We start from the raw sequence: 24918 nt of genomic DNA, 5'->3' as shown, positions 1-24918 counted from the left end.
TGGCTGGGTGAGGTGGCTCACATCTGTAATCCCAGAACTTTGGGAGGCTGAGGCAGGAGGATTGCTTGAGCAACTTAGTGAGACCTCACATTATCCCTTGGTTAAGGTGGTATCTGCCAGGTTTCTCCAATATGAAATTACTATTTTTCCCTTTGCAATTGATAAATATTGGGAGTCTCAAATACTTTGAGACTATGCACACACCATGTTTCTCAAACTTATACCCATTAGTTTAACAGCTATCAGGTGAACTGTCTGCAGCAACTATGACTGCAGTGTTCTAGGGGTGATTTTCTATTTCCTCCACTTCTCTCTATTTATTCATTGGAATTCTTCTGGTAAGGAAAAACTGTCCTTTCTCCCCATCAAATAATCAGTGTATTCAACTTTTATTTTTATCAAAACAGACTCATGGATAGTTATTTTATTCTTTCAGTTATAACCCAATATATCCTTACTTATTTTTTTTACCTAAATTGTTCCAGCTTTGGCCAATAAGAGCTTTTTCAGGTTGGTTCCTGCACTCTGCATATCCTCATTGTTGTTGCTGTTGTTCAGCACTTTCTTACTTTCTAGCACCAGAAGATGCTCCAGGCTCATCTTGTAGTTTTCCTACCCAGTCCTGGAGCCTATGTTTCCAAGGAGTCCTGGCTCCTTTTATTAAATAATAGCATTTAGAGACCAAGATTGGGGAACCTGATGTGCTCACTGCTACTGGGATGTCAGTGCTTTTAGTGCTACAGTGCTACAGGCCATCTCAGTAGACAGAGCTAGGAAACATACGTATGTATATTTATCCATGAATACACACCTATATTTCCGTATCTATCAGTGTATATGTGTGAGTGTGTGTATATGTGTTTATATATATATATATATATATGTTTAAACATGAGTTAATACTGATACCTCTGACTCTAATCAAACACCATGGATTCACTCCATCATTCTGCTTTGCTTATTAGTAACTTCTTTCTCAGACAGACACCTGCGTCTTATTATCAATAATATATTTACTTATCTGTTCATTCCTAGTATATATGTAAAATGGTTTTAGAATGGTTAACACATACCCCTGTGAAGGACAAATTTATCATGTAGAGTACAGTGTCTGTGTACAGTTATTTTTGTCTTTAGCCTTACAGAATTCCAAAGTTACCTAGGTCAGCTCCCCTCTTCCTCATCATCTTCAATGAATTTATGTTATACACGTGCAATGCAGTTAGATTCATTTGTCATATTCTGCATTACATCTTGGGTTCCTCAGTATCCTGATTGATTTTGTTCTTAATTTGCACACGGCAAAATTTACACTTTATGGTGTACAGATCTATGGGTTTGACAAATACATAGAGTTTTGTACCATATAAAGCAGTTCCATCAGCCACAAAGTTACCTCATGTTGCTCCCTTGCAGTCAACCCCAACCCAAACCCCAACCCCTGGCAATGCATTTTCCATAAATGTAGTTTTGCCTTTTCTAAAGTATCCTATGGAATAGTAAAATATGAACTTTTTGGGTCTGGATTCTTTCACTTCGCAAAATGGATTTAAGATTCATCCATGATGTTGCATGAATTAATACTTGTGCCTGTTTACAGATGAATAGTGTTCCATTTTATGGATATATCACTTCTGTTCGCCTGTTGAAGACCATCTCAGTTGTGTCCAGTTTGGGTGTTTATGTGTAGAGCTGTTACAAATATTCATGTATGGGTTTCTAAGTGAACACAAAATTTCAATAACTTGAGTAAATACCAAGGAATGGGACTGCCGGGTCATATAATAAGTATATCTTTAATTTTATAAGAAACTGCCAAACTACTTCGCAAAGTGGTTGTACCATTGTGCATTCTTAACAAGAACATGAAAGAGTTCCAGTGGCTCTGCATCCTTGCCAGCACACACTTAGTGTTGTCAGGTTTGTTTTTTCTTAACTGTAGCTATTCTAATTGATATGCATGATAGTTCATTGTGGTTTTAACTTTGATTTCCCTAATTAAAAATAATGTTAAGTGTCTCTTCATATGCTTATTTGCCATCATATGCTTTCTTTGGTAAAACATATGTTCAAATATTTTGCCCATTTTTTATAGAGTTGTTTACTTTCTTGCTGAAGCTTGAAAGTTCTTTATATATTCTGGATACAAGTCCTTCATTACATATATGATTGCAAATATTTTCTCACAATCTGTGGCTTGTCTTTTTATTCCCTTAACATTGTCTTTCACAGAGCAAAATTTTTATTTCAAGTTCAATTCATTAATGTTTCTTTTATTGATTGTGCTTTTAATGTTGTATCTAAAAACTCTTTGCCAAACCAAAGGTCATATTTTCTCCTGTGATTTTTTTCTAGATGTATTGTAGTTTTATCTTTTACATTTAGATCTATGATCTTTTTCTCAGTTGTTTTTTAAGGTGTGAGGTATGTGTTGGGGTTCATTTTCTTTCTTGCATATAGATATCCAACTGTTCCAACACCATTTGTTGAAAAGACTATCATTTCTTCACCCTTGTCAAAAATGAGGTGATTATATTTGTGTGGGTCTACCTCTGGGCTCTCAACTCTGTTCCACTGATTATTGTATCTATCATTTTGTCAACACTACACTTCCTTGATTATTATAACTTTGTAACAGGTCTCAAAATTGGGTACTGTCTGAGTCCTCCAACTTTGTGCTTTTTCAGATTTGTTTTCATGGGGACAAACTGACATCTTAGCAATATTGAGTCTTCCAATCCATGAATACAGTATCTGTATTTATTTTACTGTTCTTTAATTGCTTTCACCAGAATTTTCTAGATTTTAGCATACCTATCCTGAATATTGTTTTTGTTAGATTTATATCTAAGAATTTGTGGGTTTCGGTGCTACTGAAAAGGCTATTGCTCTCTAAATTTCAAAGTCCATATGTTCATTGCTAGCATGAAGAAATACAATTGACTTTGTATCTTGCAACCTTACTAAACTCACTTATTAGTCCTAGAAACTTTTTAATGATCCTTCGGGTTTTTCTACAAAGACAATAAGGTTACACGTGAAAAGACATTGTTTCCTTTCTTCCTTTTAAATCTTTTTGCCTTTTTTTTTTCTTGCCTTATTGTACTATAGGACTTTCCATATGAAGTCAGATAGGAGTCATAAGAGAGAACATCTTGCATTGTTTTTTATATTAAGGGGAAAGTGTTTAGTTTTTCAAAGTGTGTTGCTAGCTATAGCCTTTTGTAGATGCCCTTTTTGAGGTTAAGAAAATTGCCTTCTATTCATAGTTTGCAGATAGTTTTAATCATGAATAGATGATTAATTTTTAAAGTGCTTTTTGTAAATCTATTGAAATAATCATCGTTTTTCTTTTCCTTAGTTCTGTAAATATATTTAATTTTAATTTCATTGGTTGATTTTTCCAGTGTTGAACTAGCCTTGCATTTTGTTTTGTTTTGTTTTTTGTTTGTTTGTTTTTGGAAGGCTTTTAACTATAACTTCAATTTCCCTAGAAGATATGGGATTATTGAAGATATATATTTCTTCTTGAATGAATTTTAGTATGTCTGTCCTTCAAGGAATTGGTTCATTTCACCTAAGTTGTCAAATTTATGGGCACAGAGTTGTTTGTTGCACTACCTTATTATTCTTTTAACATCTGTAGGGTCAGCAGTGATGTCCCTTCTTTCATTTCTGATATTGATAATTTGTATCTTCTTTTTTCTTGGTCAGTCTGCCTAGAAGTTCACTAATTTTGCTGATCTTTCAAAGAACCAGCTTTTGGTTTGATTGATATATCCAAATTGCTTTTTTGTTTCAAATGTATTGATTTTTGCTCTTATTATGTTCTTCCTTCTGCTTGCACTAGTTTTAATTTGTTCTTCTTTATCTAGTTTTTTTCTTTTTAGGGTGGATGCTTACCTTACTGATTGAAGACCTTTCCTCTTTTGTAGTGTAAGCATTTAACTCTATAAATTTCCATCTATACACTACTTTAGCTTCATTTCCCAAATTGTGATATGTTGTAGTTCTTTTTCATTCAGTTCAAAACGCTTTTTTAATTGCCTTAAGACTTCCTCTGACATATGGTTTATTTAGATATGTGTTGTTTCATCTCCATACATTTGCAGATTTTCCACTTATCTTTCTATTATTGATTTCTGGCTTAATTCCATTATAGTTCATGACTATGCTTTCTATGGTTTCTAGTCTTTTAAGGTTGTTAAGTTTGCTTTATGGCCCAGAACATAGTATCATTTGGAGAATGTTTCATGTGCACTTTAGAAAGAAGTGTTGTCGTGTAAAGTATACTATAAATATCAACTGGGTCAAGTTGGTTGATAATGTTGCTCCAGTCATCTATATTTTTGATGATTTTCTTTCCATTTGTTCTATCATTTACTGAAAAAGGAGCACTGAAGTTTTCAACTGTAATTGTGAAACTATCTATTTCACTTTTTGATTCTATCAGCTTTTGCATCATGTATTTTGAAACTCTGTTGTTAGGTACGTACATGTTTAGTATTGTTATGTCTTCTTGGAAAATCAAGCCCTTTATAATTATTTGATGTTCCTTTTTATCCCAGATAATAATCATTGTTCTAAAAGTCTCACTTGTCCGATAGTAATATAAAGACTTCAGCTTTATTTTGATTAGTGTTTGCACAGCATATCTTTTTCTATTCTATTACTTTTAACCTATCTGTCTTTATAACTAAAGTGGGTTTCTTACAGAAAGTGTATAGCTGGTTCTTAATTTTTCATACAATCTGACAATCTCCATCTTTTAACTGGTATGTTTAGACCATGCACATTTAATGTGATTATAGATATGGTTAAATTAAAATCTATTTTGCTAGCTGTTTTTTTGTTCCTTCTGTTTTTTCTTCTTTTCTTTTATTTTTCTGACTTCTCTCGTTAGCCTGGTTTGGGGGTGTGTGGAGGAAATGGTTTCTATTGTTCTGATTAAGCTGTAGTCTTAGGCAAGCACTATATCACTGAGTCCTGAAGCAGCAGCCTTCCCAGTGATCCCATCCCTCCCCTGCTTCACTTCTGAATCCAGAATGTATATCCATCCTTTCCCCAGGTGTTAAGATTTTTTTCCCTGTTCCCTTATCTCAGATGTAATGGGATTTCACCAGTATCCAAAGAGTGATAATGTTTGCTCCCTTCTACATACATGTCACGCTAATTAAGGCTTTTGTTCATAGGGGAGGTAGGCAAGAAGGGTCCAGGTAGAATTTCTCACCCCTCTCACAGCAGTTTCTTTTCCTCTCCTCCAGCAATTCACTACAAGGGAGATTTTCTGTAGACTCTCCCAACCATTTTTGTGAACCTGTGATGGGGTTCATGGAGAAATGAGTCTAAGAAAGAAAGTGTGATCTCCTTTTATTTATTATCCCTAGGGCTTTGCCCGCTTCTACTAGAGTTCATTAAGCCAGATTCTGCCTATTCAACAACCACCTTAGCTGAATTCATATAGGTATGTTTCTTGCTTAGGTAAGTCAGAGCTCATATCTCATTTCTCCCTGAAGATACCTATGTCTTCCTCGATTTTGGGCCTACTGGGTACCCAGCAACCTTAGGACTCCAGTGAGCTCAAGAAAAGTTGTGAACTTTCTATTTGTAAAGATTTTTTTTCACCATAAGTTTAGGAACAATCCTTCCCAGCTGTCTACATCTTTGAGAAGAAACTAGAAGTCTACCTTCTTATAGGTACTTTTGCATCTTTTGCAACAGCAAACAGAAGAAGGTATAGCAGTTGGTCAGGGTAATCACTATTCTCTTGGAAACTTGCTTAAAGAGCTTTAGGAATGACAGATGTTCCAAAAACACCTCTATCTGTTGTTTTTGAGAAATGTAAGATATATGGGGAAAATCCTATAGGAGTTAAGTAAAGTACAAATAATGTACCAATTTTTCAAAAAGTGGAGGGCAGAATCTGTATAAACTATCAGTCAGTTATAATTCAGGACAACTGTCTTGCTGAAAGCATCTACCAGCCTGCAATTGCCTGGCAAAGAATATGATGCCACATAGTAAACACCATGGATGGTGAAGAATAAAATAACTCTAGAGGCTTTCTAGTCCACTTAATTTCAGAATTGTTCATACATGTCACCATTTAGTGAGAAATATGACAGGCAACTAATTACTCAAAATTAGGCTAATGACAAAAACATTATACTTATGTTTTATTATTTATTCTAGTTTCCCCAAAGGTAAGTCTTGTCATTAATCATTAACTACTCCATATATTATTATTATTAAAAATGATACTGAAACAACTACAATTTAGTGACCACTCACTACTAGCCAAAGACTATGCTTAGCTAATAGCAAACATGTTCTCATTTCACCTTCACAACAACTCAGTGAGAGAAGTGGGACTCAGAGGGACTAAGAAACTCGTCTAATCCACAGAATTAACATATGTTAGAACTAGAATTAATTCCCAGGTCAGATTTTAAAATCCTTACTTTTAACTTCTGAGTCAGACTATCCCAGATGATGTTAATTATTTCCTGTGGCCCATTGAGTATTTCCTGCTGTCATTTACAATGCTGGAAAAGATCCATCCTTGCATAAGAACACAAAAGCATCAGAAATGCCTTATTAGCTGAGTCCAGTTGTCCAGCCACAAGGGCATTCAGTTTCAGAATGGCAACAAGGGACTATTTGTTGAGTGAACATGACAACTGACCTTTCTGAGATTGGTTTGCAAAGAGGGCATAACTGTCCTCCATGTTTTTTAAATGTCTCTCTCACTCTCTCTCTGTATACATATATATGTATGTAAATATGTGTGTTTGTGTAAAATATTCTTTTCTTTCCTGTAATCCTGTATTATCTAGCAATTTAGTCTTCTTGAAATTATATATATATTTATATTATATATTATATATTTTTTATATATATAATATATATAAAATAAACTACAACTAACTCTAAGAATAAAGAGCCCTCTATAAGATTTCTACCATCTCTAATGAGGAAACATAACGTGATATTCTAAGATCATCTTAGATACCTGGAGCATAGCAACAGCACAGCAATGAGTTTCAAAGACAACAATGTGAACAGCTACCACTAAATCTTCAGTTAGGGGAGTCGAGCTATACTCAAGTATATTTCACCTAACCTAAACAAACCTGTGTAAAATAAGATAGCAGACTACATAGGAAAGACAGTAACAAGCAATGGCAATTGCCTGCAAGTAAAAAGGAAGAGTGCTACAAAGAGCAAGGAGAAGTAGTCAATTCAGGGAAATTCAGTTCAAGGGTAAATGTAAATCACCCTCTGTAACCCCAAGATGGAGGGTCACCTGCCAGAATCTCTGAACTATAATACAAAGCAGTAACTAATGCTTCCCAACCTATTGCAAGTCAAGATGCACACAGAAAATCAATCTATTCAGATGACTCATGTGCAAGTCAAGATGCACACAGAAAATGAATCTATTCAGATGACTCAGCAAGAGGCAACTGATCCAGGGGCTTCTGTCACCCCTCAAGCCCGGCCTGGCTTCCCTGAGAGGTGGAGATGGAGGGATCATATTTCCACACACCTGTAATCCATTCACAACACACCACTGAGCTTTTGTCCACCAGGTGGAAAGCTCTGCAATAACTTATGTCAACAAGAAGTAGTTCCATTATGTTTGGTCTACTCCACTTAAGAAGGTGGGAAAATATAAAATATCACAGAGTAATATTTCCATCAAAAGTAGTTAAATGTTAAAACATTTTGATGCTTAGAGGGCAAGCTTCAGTTAGAAAAATTAACTCTTGGAATGCCTCATTTCCTGATGATGCACAAATACAAAGTGTGACTACTCTGTCTTTTATTGGGGTTCAAGGTATATCTATCAAATCATTCTGTTATCTCAAGGTATTTGTGGAGTCTGAATTAACCATATCAGTACCCATGATGGTTTTAAAGTATTATTATACTGGATGACCATATGCTCTTATGATGGGACACACTGGAGGTAAAGGGATTTCTATTAATAATTACACTATAATCACTGGTATAAGCCAGGGCTGTCCTAGGAAAACCATTTGGTCACCCCAGTATTGGATCATTCTCCCTATTTGGTCCTAACCTTTTTACAACAAAGAAAGCTATGTTTATATTCTTCATTAAAATCATAAATAAAAATAAAACAGTGCATGCTAGTAGCAATAAACTAAAAACTGAAATTTATAAAACAGAAAATAAAAGTGGTACCATTTATAATACCTGGAATCATTCTTTCCAGAGATAACCTCCATTAACAGTCTTCTTTCCAGTCCTCTTTATGTGGGGAGAACTGATCCCCCAACATTATTATCCAAAGTCAGATAAATGGATACTGGGTGGCCAAAAATAATAAATATATATTCTATACACAGAGTTCACATGGAGCCTACCCCTCTCCTGCAGTCCTGGGGTACAGCATGCGATTTGGTTCTAAACTGCTGGGCACAACACTTTCTTCCTGGTCATGATGTTGGTTCAAGGTGGTCACAGGACTCTTTTAGAGCCAGTGAGACACAAAGAAACTTTTGCTCAGACTTCTAGGAAGACAATCTAGGTAATTATCAAATTGAAACTGAGAGGATCGAAGGCCTTGACCTGCACTATCCAAAATGGTAGCCACTAGCCATATGTAGCTATTGAACACTTGAAATGTGACCAGTACAGAAATGTGATGTAAGTACAAAAGGCACACTGCATCTCAAAGACTCAGAAGGAAAAAGGAATGTAAAATATCTCACCAATAATTTTTATTTTGATCACATGTTGAAGTGATGATGCATATGGCTCATATTTTCTCTCTAGTGGACAATGCCAGTCTAAAACATTTGAACCATTGGTACAGCCAGGCCTGAGGGTATCCCTGGTCATGGACTTTTCAGATATGTCAACTAATAATATCTATTTTGCTTAAGAAAGTTCTGATTGGACATTCTAGCACTTGCAACTGAGAATCCTAACTGGTGCATTGTATATGTAGAGTCATGCCATACATTCAAGACTGAACAACCAATCATGAGCACTTGTTCATGCCAGCACCTTAAGAGTAGTGTGCCCAGATCTGCACAAAGTATTCTATATGTGGACAAATCAACCATTGTTTTTATCTGTTAACACCACTGTATGTGTCTGGGGTGTGTCACCAGCTTTCTTTAAGGTCTTCCAGTGCCACAGTCTTCTTCTCCTGGCCTTTGCACATACTTTACTTTCTGCATGGAACACGCTTTCCTCTCTTTCACTTGCCTGATTCCCTCTCATTACTCAGGACGCAATTTAAATGCCACCTCCTCAGAGCTGAGTTTCCTGACCACTCTATTTTGAGTAGGTCACCCCTGATATTGTCTCTCATAGCACCACATCTCCCCTATATGGCATGGACCAAAATATGTATTAACCTCTGTAGAAGGCTGTTTAACATCTACCTTCTCCTTCCCCACCATACCATACCGTGCATCAATGCAGAAGCCATGTATATGTGGTTCACCCATTTGTCCCCAGCACCTGGAACAGTAACTAACACATAGTAAGTGCTTAATCAACATCTACTGAATGCCAGCAATGAGTGTTAATGAGTCCAGGAGAAGGAGGAAGGTCAGGGGAAAATGAAGTAATGGGGGAAGGGAACTAAGATAATTCAGTGTAACCAAACCACTGATGAATGTTGATTAATGCCATCTAGAACACTCAAAAAGAAAGTAAGGATGAGAACTGACAGAGGAAGAGCAAGTCCAGAATGGAAGGATTTGAGCAGTTAGTGGCTGCCTGGACCTTCCTCCAGGCATAAAAGCAAATGGTCAGAGATACAAATGATGAAGCCTGCAGTTCAAATGCATTTCTGAACTCCACACAATGAAAATTATGCTGAGATTTTGCTTTCTGTTAGTGACAATCTGGTTCTTAGTCTCATTCTCATAACCTAAATACAAAACTATGGGGGAATCTGAGTCCTACTCTAGGAATTTTCATCAGACTCTGCTCAAAGGCAAGATCACATTCTTTGACTTCTGCATTGTGGAGCTTCTCATGAGGCTGATTGAAATGCTGCTGTTCATATCAAAGCCAGCCTTTCTGGACTTCATCGAATATCTAGATCCCTTCTATCTTCCTCTTCAAATTCTTGTTCTCACACATGATCTTTGCCACTACCCTGCTTGCTTACCTCAGCTTACCTTATACCTCGGAGGCAGCAGTAACGGTTTTTACTAAAACCCTTTAGGATTGATAGATGATAGCCTCTAATTATTTCTCTGGAGATAAGGCCTCTCTTTAAATGAGAATGGCTCTTCTTTTTGTTTTATTGTGATATATATTTTTAATTCATTTATTTTATAATGGAAAGTTGATCAATACAAAATAATTCATAAACCAAGCACCCAATTTAAGATCTAGCATTTTATTTTGGAAGCCCTCTGTGTGTCCCTCTTTGGTTTCATTTCATTTTTTAAAGAATGAAAACCACTTTGTTAGTGAACTCCAGAATTTGGGAATAAAGGGGTTAGAACCTTAGAATTTAAAGATGTGGTGCTGTCCACCAGGCAGGTGCTGACGAGTCTCTGGAAAGGTGGGAGAGCCACCGCAGTCTCTCAGAGGAAAGAGGAAAGTGCTTAGTCCTTTTTCTTTTTATTTTTCCTTCTCCCACTTTGATCTCTCTTCTTTCTTCCTTTTTAAGAATTACTACACCTCTTCTCTTTGCTGGTAAGACGAGGGAAGTCAACAGAGCTCCACGATTCTGTCTCCTTCTTTTTCTAACAGATGGTTTCCATTAGGGCTTACCAGGTATTTTCTCTGAACAGAATCAAACATGCATTGAAAAAGTAAACATCAGGATCATAGAACTAGCAGCCCTTTATTTATTACATAAATACAAAGATTTTATAGCTGGAAAAGAACTTAGAGATAACTAAATCCAATCTTGTTGTTTCAGACCTAAGAAAACCAAGACTCAGTACTTGCCTGAGTTATTAAGGTTATTAAGCTAAATATATGTCTTCCATCTCCAAATCATTGTTTTTATTTCCCATTTTTCTTTTTTCTTTTTCTTTATTTTTTATTTCCCGTTTTTCAATTCTCATTATTAATATATTTTCATTATTGATAATTTGATCACATTATTGATTATTTTACTTTAGTCTGAGGCACCTAGCCTTAGGCTATTAGTATTTTCATTTAGCAATATTAATTACAAAATGATTTTTGAATGATACCTAAAAGATACCTCACATTAATGTAAAATACTTTGTTTTATTCTTAACAGCATTTATCTCAGAAGTCACTAAATATTCAATCATATTTTTCTGATACCCTGACATTCTCTGCCTCATATTTCTACTTCTAATGAAATATACAATTGAGCTGAATTTTAAAAAATATAGGTACTTCAGAATATTCCTAAATGGTGAGTGAGTCACTAAGTTATCTGTCATATCAGAAATCTACAGATTGCTAACATTCAATTAGTTAACCAAAAACCCCAAATGCCCACTAGGTGCCCAACACTGTGCCAGGCATTTTTCTTATGCACCCTCTTTAAAGTGAAAATGTTTGAATTTCAGATTTTCAAGAATATTTGCATGTATATATGTATTTGCTTATTTATTTTATGCAATAAATTTTATTTCTGTTATTCTCAAGGCACTGTGCTAGGCACTGTTGGAGGTGAAATGAACTCTTAGAGAACATACTATCAAGAAAGAGACAAAAATGTTTACATAAATATCTACAATATGTGGCTTAGGAGAGTGATCCCAAACACAAATGACCACAGAGGCCAGGTAGTCAATGTAAATGCAAGAAACACGTTGTGTATAAGGCAACAGGGAATGGGAAAGTTATGGGGAGCTATAAAATGAATGTTGCCTCTAAAGAAAAAAATTGAGAATGAAAGGAGAGAAGATTTGAGAAGGTGGGGGAAGTGAGAGGGCACAAGTATAACAGGAGAGCATGAAGAGAGAGGATAAAGAGAGAAGCTGGTAAAGACAGAGGAGAGAGAGGGGGAGGACAGGCGGAAAGGGAAGGAGGGAGGGAGCGGGGGAGAGAGACAGACAGAGAGAAAGAGAGAAAACATCAACACTAAAAGGTCAGGTAGAAGAGGAAAACCAGCAGAGTATGGTGTCCCAAAAACCACAAGAGGGAACTTTTCAAAATGGTCAAATGTGTCAAATTTTGCTGAAAGTATCTATTGGATTTGACATCACTGAGGTCACTGACAACCTTGACAAGAACAGTTTCCACGGTGTGGTGAGTTAGAGGCCAGGCCGAAACATGCTGAAAAGTGGATGGAAGGCAGACAGCAGGAAGGCAACCCTTTCAAGAAGTTTTACTGTGAAGGGAAGCAAAGGAATGGGGCAGTGGGTAGAGTAGGGCAAGCAGTCAAGGAAGAGGTGGTTTTTAAAAAGACAGTTCATGTCGTCAGGTTTGTCTACTAATGGGAATGATCCAGAAAAGCGGGAGCCATTGATGGCACTGGAAGACGATGGCCAAGGAGCCGATCCTAGAGAAAGGGAATAGAATCCAGGCACACATAGGAAGAGTGGTCTATGATCTAAGGAGGGACAGACACTTCTTCCATCACACTACAGAGAAGAAGGAAAGGGGGTGTAAATGCCAGCATGGTGATAAATTTGGTGGTGGAAATATGAGGGAATTCCCATCTGATGGCTTCAATTTTCTACATAAAATAGGGAAGGACATGGTTTGAGAATAAGCAGGGAGGGTAAGTGAAATTTGCAGAAGGGGAAAAAGTGTGAAGTAATAACCTTGGGATTGTGAAAGCAGGCCCACTAGAGAAACACAGTAGAAAATACAGAGCACCCGGTTATGATCTGGAATTATAAATTTAAGGCACAACCAGACAACTTTTTATTTTGTCCAGCAAAGTCCAGCTGATCAAAAGGGCATGAAGAAGCCATGAATTGCCCACACATCTTGAGAAAACACCATTTCTAAGCCATAGATCAGGGCTGGGGCCTGAACTTCTGCACTTCTAACAAGCTCACAGGTATCTCCCTGCTACTGGATCGCTGGATCACACTTTCAGTGGCAAGTGTAATCTGCCAATTTCCTTTGCCATTCTTTTCTCAAGTATTTCAGTAGAGGACACAGGAGATCTGTCACCTCTAAGTCTGAAAATAATATTAATAATAAAAATTAAAACCTCAAAAATAATAGAAAAAGGGAGGAAGGACATGGAGAAAGAAGATGATTTAGTTTATCCAACTGTGGCTGTATTAGAAATATATTTTCTTGCCCTTCTTCTTATCTACATTTCCAGCTTTGGCAGTCTCATGCAGTCTCACAACTTCAACCACCATCTTTATGTGGATGTATGATGTCTTTCTTAGATCCAAAGGCACAATTAACACATCCATATGGGTGTCCCATCAGCAACTCAAATGATAACTTGTCACCTATATTTGCTCTCCTTGATCTTTTCATCCTTTTACTCTTCTCATTCTCACTGGCCTCCACATTTAAAGTTGTTAAGGCCTACTGATTTATCCCTAAAATATCAGTAGTTTCTATGGATGCAAATTAGAATTACACTAACACATCATTTCCCCTTGTCAGATATGCAAGAATCCAAAAGTTTGATGACATACCCTACTGGCATGACTGTGAAGAATCAGAGACTTGCATGCATTGTTAGCAAGAATGCAGAGTGGTATAACCCCTATGGAACTTTTTTGCAATGTATGGCCAAATTACCTAAGCCTTGATCCTTTAAGCTAGGAATCTATCCCAAAGACACACTAGCAATATGTAAAATGATACATGCACAAAGCTATTTATCAAAACACAATTTGTAATAGTAAATAAATGAAAACAACCCCCAAATGTCCATGAATTAGGGACTAGTTGCATTCATAAAACTGAGAATTATACGAATAATTCTCAGACACAGAAAGGAGTGAGGAAAATCTCTATATATTGATATGAAGGAATGTAAGTGAAAATACAAAATTCAGAAGAATGAACATAATATGCTACTTTTTAATATAAACAGGAAGATATATACATATTTGTTTATATTTTCTTTTTTTTTTCTTTTTTTGAGACGGAGTTTCGCTCTGTTGCCCAGGCTGGAGTGCAGTGGCATGAACTTGGCTCACTGCAAGCTCGGCCTCCCGGGTTCACACCATTCTCCTGCCTCAGCCTCCCAAGTAGCTGGGACTACAGGCGCCCGCCATCACGCCCAGCTAATTTTTTATTTTTTTTATTTTTTAGTAGAGACAGGTTTCACCATGTTAGCCAGGATGGTCTCGATCTCCTGACCTCGTGATCCGCCTGCCTCGGCCTCCCAAAGTGCTGGGATTACAGGCATGAGCCACCACGCCCAGCCACATATTTGCTTATATTCTCAAAAAGAAGAAATGGAAAGATAAACCAAAAATTAATAAAATGGGTTACCTATAGGAGAAAGGAAAGAACAATGGGAAGAGGATTTAGGTGGAAGCTGGATCTCTTTGAATGTATCATATTTTATAGTTTTAAGTTCAAAATCATGTAAATGTTTTGCATAATTTTAAAAAATTAAATAGAAAAGAAACAAAGTAATCTATAAAAATCAAAACAATCTGAAATATTCAGTGGCTTCCCACTACCTACCTTGAGTCCAAATTCCTGAGCCTGAATTCAATGATCTCTTTAGTCTGCCCAGCCAAATATTCCCACTTCACTTTCTGAGGCCCCCTTCTCCATCTTCTCTACACACAGACAAACTATTAACATTATCTGTGTGCCTAATTTATTTTGCCAGCTAGACCATACTTCTTTGAGAATGGAATCTAGTTCTGATTTATTTTTGAAACCTAAAATTCTCAGTGTCTAGAGTTATTACCAGAACATAAACTAGTACGGTTATGGCATCTGAAAGTTATTGGCAGGAAATTTTATGTTTATTCTGAAGAATTCAAGGAAGCCATAGCTTTTTGATAATATGTAAAATATCTGGCTAAAGAGTAACTTTCTAGTTACAAAACAGAAACAATAATTGAAGCAACCTGATATCCATCAGCAGATGAATGGATAAATAAAATGTGGTATATCCATACAATGGAATATTATTCAGCCTTAAAAAGGAAGGAAATTCTGACACATGCTACTACACAGATGAACCTTAAAGACAGTGTGCTGAGTTAAATAAGTCAGTCACAAAATAACAAATACTGTATGATTCCACTTATATGAGGTACTTAGAGTAATAAAATTCATAGAGACAGAAAGTGGAATGATGGTTGCCAGGGACTGGGCAGGGGGTGAGAGGAAGTAGGAGTTATTGTTTGATAAGTCCAGTTTTAATTTTGTAAGATATAAAATGTTCTGGAGAAGGATAATACCAGGTTGCACAATATGAAGGTGTTAAATGCCGCTGAACTGTATGCTTAACAATGGTTAAAATGGTAAATTTTGTTATGTGTATTTTGTCACAATTAAAAAAAATTTTAACAAGGAAAACAAGACATTTGGGAATATCTTTTAATATTGGCTCCTTTTATTAATGTAACAAAGTTTTAACCAAGGCTATCCTCTCCAGAGCCATTAAGGATCACCTAGGGAAGAGACGGCTTTTTGCTTAGAACATGGTACCATGTTACCTACACTCTCTCTGAAACGAATTTGCATAAGAACTGTTGTTTATGGGAATGCATCTTGACGGGGCAGCTGGGTTGCTATGAAATACTCAGGAACCCAGCCCAGCTCTAGGACTCACCCCTGAGCACAAACGCAACGTTGGACACACTGGTAAAGGACCACTGGAATCCAGCAGCCCGGACCCCTTTCTTTGTGGTCAAGAAAGGCAGGAAAAGGGATGCAGGACTGCTACATCAGTGAGCATCACTAATCTGATAAGCAGAGGTCCATGGGTGGTGATGCACCCTGGAAAGGAAAAAGCATTAGGACCATAGAGGACGCTCTAGGACTAATGCTCATCGGAAAATGACTAGGGGTGCTGGCATCCCTATGTTCTTTTTTCAGATGGGAAACGTTCCCCACAAGGCAAAAACACCCTGAAGATATATTCTGGAGAACTGGGGCCAATTTGACCCTCAGACGCTAAGAAAGAAACGATTTATATTCCTCTGCAGTACTGCCTGGCCACAATATCCTCTTCAAGGGGGAGAAACCTGACCTCCTGAGAGAAGTATAAATTATAACCCCATCTTACAGCTAGACCTCTTTTGTAGAAAAGAAGGTAAATGGAGTGAAGTGCTATATGTACAAACTTTCTTTTCATTAAGAGACAACTCACAATTATGTAAAAAGTGTGATTTATGCCCTACAGGAAGCCTTCAGAGTCTACCTCCCTACCTCGGCATCCCCCTGACTCCTTCCCCAACTAATAAGGACCCCGCCTTCAACCCAAACGTCCAAAAGGAGATAGACAAAGGGGTAAACAATGAACCAAAGAGTGCCAATAGTCTCCAATTATGCCCCCTCCAAGCTGTGGGAGGAGGAGAATTTGGCCCAGCAGAGTGCATGTACCTTTTTCTCTCTCAGACTTAAAGCAAATTAAAATAGACCTAGGTAAATTCTCAGATAACCTTGATGGCTATACTGATGTTTTACAAGGGTTAGGACAATCCTTTGATCTGACATGGAGAGATATAATGTTACTGCTAAATCAGACACTAACCTCAAATGAGAGAAGTGCCGCCATAACTGCAGGCCGAGAGTTTGGTGATCTCTGGTATCTCAGTCAGGTCAATGATAGGATGACAACAGAGCAAAGAGAACGATTCCCCTCAGGCCAGCGGGCAGTTCCCAGTGTAGACCCTCACTGGGACACAGAATCAGAACATGGAGATTGGTGCCGCAGACATTTGCTAACTTGCATGCTAGAAGGACTAAAGAAAACTAGGAAGAAGCCCATGAATTATTCAATGATGTCCACTATAATACATGGAAAGGAAGAAAATCCTACCGCCTTTCTGGAGAGACTAAGGGAGGCATTGAGGAAGCATAGCTCTCTGTCACCTGACTCTACTGAAGGCCAACTAATCTTAAAGGATAAGTTTATCACTCAGTCAGCTGCAGACACTAGAAAAAAACTTCAAAAGTCTGCCTTAGGCCCAGAGCAAAACTTAGAAACCCTACTGAACTTGGCAACCTCAGATTTTTACAATAGAGGTCAGGAGAAGCAGGCGGAACGGGACAAACGGGATTTAAAAAAGGCCACCGCTTTAGTCATGGCCCTCAGGCAAGTGGACTTTGGAGGCTCTGGAAACGGGAAAAGCTGGGCAAATTGAATGCCTAATAGGGCTTGCTTCCAGTGCGGTCTACAAGGACGCTTTAGAAAAGATTGTCCAAGTAGAAATAAGCCGCCCCTCGTCCATGCCCCTTATGTCAAGGGAATCACTGGAAGGCCTACTGCCCCAGGGGACGAAGGTCCTCTGAGTCAGAAGCCACTAACCTGATGATCCAGCAGCAGGACTGAGGGTGCCCGGGGCAAGTGCCAGCCCATGCCATCACCCTCAGAGCCCCGGGTATGTATGACCATTGAGAGCCAGGAAGTTAACTGTCTCCTGGACACTGGCGCAGCCTTCTCAGTCTTACTTTCCTGTCCCAGACAACTGTCCTCCAGATCTGTCACTATCCGAGGGGGTCCTAGGACAGCCAGTCACTACATACTTCTCTCAGCCACTAAGTTGTGACTGGGGAACTTTACTCTTTTCACATGCTTTTCTAATTATGCCTGAAAGCCCCACTCCCTTGTTAGGGAGAGACATTCTAGCAAAAGCAGGGGCCATTATACACCTGAACATAGGAAAAGGAACACCCATTTGCTGTCCCCTGCTTGAGGAAGGAATTAATCCTGAAGTCTGGGCAATAGAAGGACAATATGGACAAGCAAAGAATGCCCGTCCTGTTCAAGTTAAACTAAAGGATTCTGCCTCCTTTCCCTACCAAAGGCAGTACCCTCTTAGACCCGAGGCCCAACAAGGACTCAAAAGATTGTTAAGGACCTAAAAGCCCAAGGCCTAGTAAAACCATGCAATAGCCCCTGCAATACTCCAATTTTAGGAGTACAGAAACCCAACGGACAGTGGAGGCTAGTACAAGATCTCAGGATTATCAATGAGGCCGTTGTTCCTCTGTACCCAGCTGTACCTAACCCTTATACTGTGCTTTCCCAAATACCAGAGGAAACAGAGTGGTTTACAGTCCTGGACCTTAAGGATGCCTTTTTCTGCATCCCTGTACTTCTTGTTTGCCTTTGAAGATCCTTCAAACCCAACATCTCAACTCACCTGGACTGTTTTACCCCAAGGGTTCAGGGATAGCCCCCATCTATTTGGCCAGGAATTAGCCCAAGACTTGAGCCAGTTCTCATACCTGGACACTCTTGTCCTTCGGTATGTGGATGATTTACTTCTAGCCACCCGTTCAGAAACCTTGTGCCATCAAGCCACCCAAGCGCTCTTTAATTTCCTCGCCACCTGTGGCTACAAGGTTTCCAAACCAAAGGCTCAGCTCTGCTCACAACAGGTTAAATACTTCGGGCTAAAATTATCCAAAGACACCAGGGCCCTCAGTGAGGACTGTATCCAGCCCATACTGGCTTATCCTCATCCCAAAACCCTAAAGCAACTAAGAGCATTCCTTGGCATAACAGGCTTCTGCCGAATATGGATTCCCAGGTATGGCAAAATAGCCAGGCCATTACATACACTAATTAAGGAAACTCAGAAAGCCAATACCCATTTAGTAAGATGAACACTTGAAGCAGAAGCGGCTTTCTAGGCCCTAAAGAAGGCCCTAACCCAAGCCCCAGTGTTAAGCTTGCTAATGGGGCAAGACTTTTCTTTATATGTCACAGGAAAAACAGAAATAGCTCTAGGAGTCCTTACACGGTCCGAGGGATGAGCTTGCAACCCAGGGCATACCTGAGTAAGGAAATTGATGTAGTGGCAAAGGGTTGGCCTCATTGTTTATGGGTAGTGATGGCAGTAGCAGTCTTAGTATCTGAAGCAGTTAAAATAATACAGGGAAGAGATCTTACTGTGTGGACATCTCATGATGTGAATGGCATACTCACTGCTAAAGAAGACTTGTGGCTGTCAGACAACTGTTTGCTTAAATATCAGGCTCTATTACTTGAAAGGCCAGTGCCGTGACTGCGCACTTGTGCAACTCTTAACCCAGCCACATTTCTTCCAGACAATGAAGAAAGGAAAGAACATAACTGTCCACAAGTAATTGCTCAAACCTATGCTGATTGAGGGGACTTTTTAGAGGTCTCCTTGACTGATCCCAACCTCAACTTGTATACTGATGGAAGTTCCTTCGTAGAAAAAGGACTTCGAAAAGCAGGGTATGCAGTGGTCAGTGATAATGGAATACTTGAAAGTAATCTCCTCACTCCAGGAACTAGTGCTCAGCTGGCAGAACTAATAGCCCTCACTCGGGCACTAGAATTAGGAGAAGGAAAAAGGGTAAATATATATACAGACTGTAAGTATGCTCACCTAGTCCTCCATGCCCACACAGCAATATGGAGAGAAAGGGAATTCCTAACTTCCGAGGGAACACCTATCAAACATCAGGAAGCCATTAGGAGATTATTGTCAGCTGTACAGAAACCTAAAGAGGTGGCAGTCTTACACTGCCAGAGTCATCAGAAAGAAAAGGAAAGGGAAATAGAAAGGAACCGCCAAGCGGATATTGAAGCCAAAAGAGCCGCAAGGCAGGACCCTCCATTAGAAATGCTTATAGAAGGACCCCTAGTATGGGGTAATCCCCTCCAGGAAACCAAGTCCCAGTACTCAGAAGAAGAAATGGAATGGAGAACCTCACGAGGACATAGTTTCCTCCCCTCAGAATGGCTAACCACCAAAGAAGGAAAAATACTTTCGCCAGCAGCTAACCAGTGGAAATTACTTAAAACCCTTCACCAAACCTTTCCCTTAGGCATTGATAGCACCCATCAGATGGCCAAATCATTATTTACTGGACCAGGCCTTTTCAAAACTATCAAGCAGATAGTCAGGGCCTGTAAAGTGTGCCAAAAAAATAACCCCCTGCACTTCAGGCCATACATTTCAATCCCTGTACCTGAACAATGGAAAAACTTCAGCCCAGAAATAAACACCACTTCCGTTTTAGTAGGACCTCTTGTTTCCAATCTGGAAATAACCCATACCTCAAACCTCACCTGTGTAAAATTTAGCAATACTATAGACACAACTAACTCCTAATGCATCAGGTGGGTAACTCCTCCCACACAAATAGTCTGTCTACCCACAGGAATATTTTTTGTCTGTGACCTCAGCCTATCGTTGTTTGAATGGCTCTTCAGAATCTATGTGCTTCCTCTCATTCTTAGTGCCCCCTATGACCATCTACACTGAGCAAGATTTATACAATTATGTTGTACCTAAGCCCTGAAACAAAAGAGTACCCATTCTTCCTTTTGTTATCGGAGCAGGAGTGCTAGGCAGACTAGGTACTCGCATTGGCGGTATCACAACCCCTACTCAGTTCTACAAACTATTTCAAGAACTAAATGGTGACATGGAATGGGTCACTGACTTCCTGGTCACCTTGCAAGACCAACTTAACTCCCTAGCAACAGTAGTCCTTCAAAATCGAAGAGCTTTAGACTTTAGGCTAATCGCCAAAAGAGGGGGAACCTGTTTATTTTTAGGGGAAGAATGCTGTTATTATGTTAATCAATCCAGAATCATCACCGAGAAAGTTAAAGAAATTCGAGATTGCATACAACATAGAGCAGAGGAGCTTCAAAACACTGGACCCTGGGGCCTCCTCAGCCAATGGATGCCCTGGATTCTCCCCTTCTTAGGACCTCTAGCAGTTATAATATTGTTACTCCTCTTTGGACCCTGTATCTTTAACCTCCTTGTTAAGCTTGTCTCTTCCAGAATCGAAGCTGTGAAGCTACAAATCATTCTTCAAATGGAGCCCCAGAGGCAGTCCATAACTAAAATCTACCGTGGATCCCTGGACCAGCCTGCTAGCCCATGCTCTGATGTTGATGACATTGAAGGCACCCCTCCTGAGGAAATCTCAGCTGCATGACCCCTACTATGCCCCAATTCAGCAGGAAGCAGTTAGAGCGGTCATCGGCCAACCTCTCAACAGGGTTTTCCTGTTGAGAGAGGGTACTGAGAGACAGGACTACCCGGATTTCCTAGGCCGACTAAGAATCCCTAAGCCTAGCTAGGAAGGTGACCGCATCCACCTTTAAACACGGGGCTTGCAACTTAGCTCACACCCGACCAATCAGGTAGTAAAGAGAGCTCACTAAAATGCTAATTAGGCAAAAACAGGAGGTAAAGAAATAGCTAGTCATCTATCGTCTGAGAGCATAATGGAAGGGACAATGATCAGGATATAAACCCAGGCATTCCAGCCGGCAATGGCTACCCTCTTTGGGTCCCCTCCCTTTGTATGGGAGTTCTATTTTCACTCTATTAAATCTTGCAACTGCAAAACAAAACAAAACAAAACAAAAAAAACGTGGTACCATGCTCTCCTCCCCCACCAGCCCCAAGAGTATTTCCAACAGAAACTTTCTTCCCTGGGAACACTTTGCACCTTGGGCTTTGTATAACCAGGAGTAACACATTGGTGATTAACTTAAGAGGTGTTTTAAGATTCTGATGCGGCCGGGCGCGGTGGCTCACGCCTGTAATCCCAGCACTTTGGGAGGCCGAGGCGGGCGGATCACGAGGTCAGGAGATCGAGACCATCCTGGCTAACACGGTGAAACCCCGTCTCTACTAAAAATACAAAAAATTAGCCGGGCGTGGTAGCGGGCGCCTGTAGTCCCAGCTACTCGGGAGGCTGAGGCAGGAGAATGGCGTGAACCCAGGAGGCGGAGCTTGCAGTGAGCCGAGATCGCGCCACTGCACTCCAGCCTGGGCGACAGAGCGAGACTCCGTCTCAAAAAAAAAAAAAAAAAAAAAAAGATTCTGATGCTTGTTTCTAATCAAAGCTTTGTATTGGCATGGATCCATAATAATTGCATTTGTGCTTCTGAGTAGAATGCTCTATCCCATCCATGCCTTCCCCTCTATTCTCACAGGAAAAATGACTATGCTGTGAGCTACTGCCACCTGGGAAGCATTTACTTCTGACTCTGTTTTAAAACTTTGTATTTTGTACTCCATTAATATAACATGTAAATAATAGGGGACACTATGTGAAGAGGGCAAAGAGATATGTGGGAACTCTCTCTGTACTTTCAGATCAATATTTTGTAAACCTCATACTGCCCTAAAAACTTAAAGACTATTGATTTAAAAAATAAAACTTTGCATCTGAAATTCTTTGAGTTGCTGTTACAGAAAATGGTCTTATTGGTCCATATAAGTAAAAATGATACTTTGTTAACAGGGAGATATGTTCTTGTTTAAACATGTAATATATCTGGCCAGAAACTGAAGGCATATTGAGCTAGTCAGTCACCATTGTAACCACATTTGAACTTTAAGGAAGAAAACTAATTAGAATGCAATCCCCTAGTTTCTGCTCCTGACTGTGCTGGAAATCCCCACGTTTCTAACACATAGCTTTGCTTCTGTATTGCCACTTAAGAGAGTATGGTGAGACATATTAAAGTCTTTGACCATAAAAGCAATTAAATACTGAAAGAAGAAGGGGGCATTTGAAATGCCCTTCTAAGAATTATTTAAAACATGGAAAACAAGCTTACACTTCTAGCTATGATGGAGTTGCATCTATGCAACTCATGGTGATAGAGTTCATAACATAATGTTTAGGGGAAAAGGCCAAAAAGATAGCACACTGTATGATCCCATTTATATAAAGATTAAAACGAGACAAAATTAGAGTATGGCAATATAAGCCTAAATAGTGTTTATGTTTGATGGGTGGCAGATAATGACTGAGAGAGGGCACAAATAAGATTTCTGGTGTGCTGAAATTGGGAGTGATCTCTTCTTGTCTGGGGGGAGATGAGAGAACAGTGTTCATTTTATGTAAATTCTACAAACTGTAAACTTACTATATGTGCACTTGGTGTGTGTATTAGTCTGTTCTCATGCTGCTATGAAGAAATGTCTGAGACTGGGTAATTTATCAAGAAAAGAGTTTCAATTGACTCGCAGTTCCACGTGGCTGGGGAGGCCTCAGGAAACATACAATCATGGTGGAAGGCACCTCTTCACAGAGCAGCAGGGGACAGAATGAGTGCCAGTAGGGGAAATACCAGATACTTATAAAACCATCAGATCTCATGAGAACTCACTCACTACCATGAGAAAAGCATGGGGGAAACTGCCCCCATGATTCAATTACCTCCCACTTGGTCCCTCCCACAACATGTGGGGATTGTGGGGAGTACAATTCAAGATGAGATTTAGGTGGGGACACAGCCAAACCATATCAGTGTGCATACAATATATTTAAATAGTAAGTAACCAAAACATGTAGTTAGAAATAAATTATGTGAACAACTAGACATTCCCTGACAATGGAGGTGGCAGAAACTGGACTGGAAGGTTCTGAAGGCAGCTTTCAACTGCATTTCACTTGCCCTTCCATAAAGCAGCAGCTCTCCTTCAGGGCTATCTTCCCTGAAGATACATTCTCTCTAGCTCATCTGTCTTCTATATCCAATTTGGATTTTGCAACAGAGAGTTAAATTTATTTTACCAATTTAACCCCTAAGTCAACATATTCAAAATCAAAATCTTCATCATCTCTTGCTTCTCACTTCATGAATTTCCTCCCATTCTCTATCACAGATAAGAGGGTGATCAACTTCCCCAATGTTTAATGTAGAAATCTCATCCTCGCTGCACCATTATGTGATTCCTAGTTGTCTCTACAAAATCTTCCTCAAATTTATGCCCTCTTCTCCAACCACATTGCTTTCATTTTCTTTTGTTCATTCATTCATTCATTCATTCATTCATTGTGAAGTGTGTAGTGCCTGTGAGGCCCTTCAAGTGGGGTTAAGGATCAGCAGAAGCAAGTTACTTCTGGTCCCTGATAACCAAAGCCCTTGACTTTCACCAAAGCCTTGACATTCCCAGTTGCTTTCTATGTAGTCTCATGAAAGTTCCCTTCCCACTTCTCTCCTCCCTCTCCACTGCCACCAATTCACAACTCTCTTTTCCAGCACATATACCCTTTACATGTGTATATGCACATGCATGTAAAGGACATGCACATTATTTAAATAAGCAAGACAAGTTCATTAAAGGTAATTTGCAAAATATATAAAGTAACAAAAGGGAAAAAATCCTATTATTCATATTACTGACACCCAAAGATCGTGTGATATAAAATATCATTTATTTTTAAATGATGATCATCTTTTTTAGTATACAAGTCAAATCATTCCCCTCTTTTCTTAGAAGGTGTCAAGTCATTCCACTGCCTATAGGACAAAAGTCCTTCTCATGAGCAATCGACTCAAAGCCCTTTGCAGTCTAGGCACAGCTGTCCAGCTGTTTTTCTGGTGTCTTCTCTAGTCCCCTGCCTGTCCCCAACTTTGACACATGGGTCCGTGACACTGCTCCTGGTTATGGGCTGTGGATACTGGATCTTCTGTGTTCCTGTCTCTGCTCACATTGTTCCCTAGGCCTGCAATGATCTTTCCTGACTTCCTCAGCCTTGAAAACTCCTATTCACTTTTCAAGACTAGGTTCAAATTTCACTTCTGCTGGATCCCACTTGTGTGACACTTGTCACTGTGTGCTGTGATTATGAGGGAGGCAGCGGCAGAGCTGTTAATAATACTGACTCTGGAGTCAGACTGCCTGGGTTCAAGTCAGATCTGTGGCCTGCTAGCTGTGTGACCTTGGGCCAATTACTTAATCTGTCTTTGCCTCAGCCTCATGTATAAGAGGATAAAATGCTAAAACTCTTCTCAGAGTGTTTCTATGAGGATTAAATGAGATGATCTGGTTAAAGGGTAACTTAGCACAA

At 39.3% G+C, this 24918-nt stretch overlaps 1 protein-coding gene and 2 pseudogenes across 1 annotated transcript in view; 2 read left to right on the top strand and 1 right to left on the bottom strand.

Annotated features, from left to right (window-relative positions):
• Positions 1–24918, bottom strand: part of HIVEP3 (HIVEP zinc finger 3) — a 530006-nt gene that overhangs the window by 421873 nt on the left and 83215 nt on the right. The window lies entirely within an intron of this gene.
• Positions 15976–17067, top strand: LOC134728905 (uncharacterized; annotated as a pseudogene).
• LOC134730787 (syncytin-1-like) lies at positions 17247–22545 on the top strand (annotated as a pseudogene).

This window comes from Pan paniscus, chromosome 1, assembly GCF_029289425.2.
Source record: "Pan paniscus chromosome 1, NHGRI_mPanPan1-v2.0_pri, whole genome shotgun sequence".
Classification (NCBI taxonomy): Eukaryota; Metazoa; Chordata; class Mammalia; order Primates; family Hominidae; genus Pan; species Pan paniscus.
Note: the sequence above shows the minus strand (reverse complement) of the source record. Positions and strands in the feature narration are given on the sequence as shown.